The sequence below is a fragment of the Mesoplodon densirostris genome, chromosome X (assembly GCF_025265405.1).
Source record: "Mesoplodon densirostris isolate mMesDen1 chromosome X, mMesDen1 primary haplotype, whole genome shotgun sequence".
Classification (NCBI taxonomy): domain Eukaryota; kingdom Metazoa; phylum Chordata; class Mammalia; order Artiodactyla; family Ziphiidae; genus Mesoplodon; species Mesoplodon densirostris.
Genome location: NC_082681.1, coordinates 135,735,823 through 135,736,886, shown reverse-complemented (window position 1 = coordinate 135,736,886; position 1,064 = coordinate 135,735,823). Strand labels below are relative to the sequence as shown.

The 1,064-nt window shown below is 40.3% G+C and overlaps 1 non-coding gene across 1 annotated transcript; it reads right to left on the bottom strand.

Annotated features, from left to right (window-relative positions):
• Positions 1 to 639: 639 nt before the first annotated feature.
• On the bottom strand, positions 640 to 746 carry LOC132482820 (U6 spliceosomal RNA). The gene has a single exon (XR_009530984.1). It is a non-coding gene; the product is annotated as a U6 spliceosomal RNA (small nuclear RNA).
• Positions 747 to 1,064: the final 318 nt, after the last annotated feature.

Sequence of the window (1,064 nt, the reverse complement as noted above, 5' to 3'; positions counted from 1 at the left end):
TCACCTAATCTATGACAAGGAGGCAAGAATATACAAGGGAGAAAAGACAGTTTCCTCAAGAAGTGGTGCTGGGAAAACGGGCCAGCTACATGTAAAAGAATGAAATTAGAACACTCCTTAACACCATACACAAACATAAACTCAAAATGGATTAAAGACCTAAATGTAAAGCCGGACACTATCAAACTCTTAGAGGAAAACATAAGCAGAATACTGTGACATAAATCACAGCAAGATCTTTTTCAGTCCACCTCCTAGGACACTAGGTTTCATATTTTCTCAACTACACAAGGACAGTGCTCCGTGGATACACTCTCCTCTGCGTCTCAGCTGATGATCTGTTTCCTCAAGAGGATCATTCCATCAACATAGAATGTGCTGCAATATATACCACTTGAAAAAGATTGAGACCCTTCAAAACGTACCCCCATCCCTCAGTATTGCCAAAGAGCTCTGCTCAAATGTACACACCGTATCAAGTTCATCTCCTGAACTTCTTTGTGAATCCCCTCCAATAAGATTTCCCTTCTTTTTTTTCATTTTATTTATATATTTTTTAAACATCTTTATTGGAGTATAATTGCTTTACAATGGTGTGTTAGTTTCTGCTTTATAACAAAGGGAATCAGTTATGCATATAAAAATATGGAACGCTTCACGAATTTGCGTGTCATCCTCGCGCAGGGGCCATGCTAATCTTCTCTGTATTGTTCCAATTTTAGTATATGTGCTGCCGAAGCGAGCACAGGTTTTCCTTCTTAAAGGAAGGACCACTCCACCGAGAACACCCTTATCCAGGTAACTACTGTCCCTGCTGACACATACAGGGGTTATTTTTTGCCCTCATTTTGCTTGGTTTATCAGCTCTCTTTGAAGTAGTTTACCATATTCTCTGCTTGGCCCCCAAGATGTTGCTGTTATTTTGGACGTCCTCTGGACTCCTTTTCCAGCACTTCTGGCAGTCCTTCTGCTTTCCCCAAGCTCTACAATTTGGAGGGTTCCTGGGCTCATTCATAGGATGAAGTCATCTTTTCATACATTCACTTCATATTTAATATCATGCT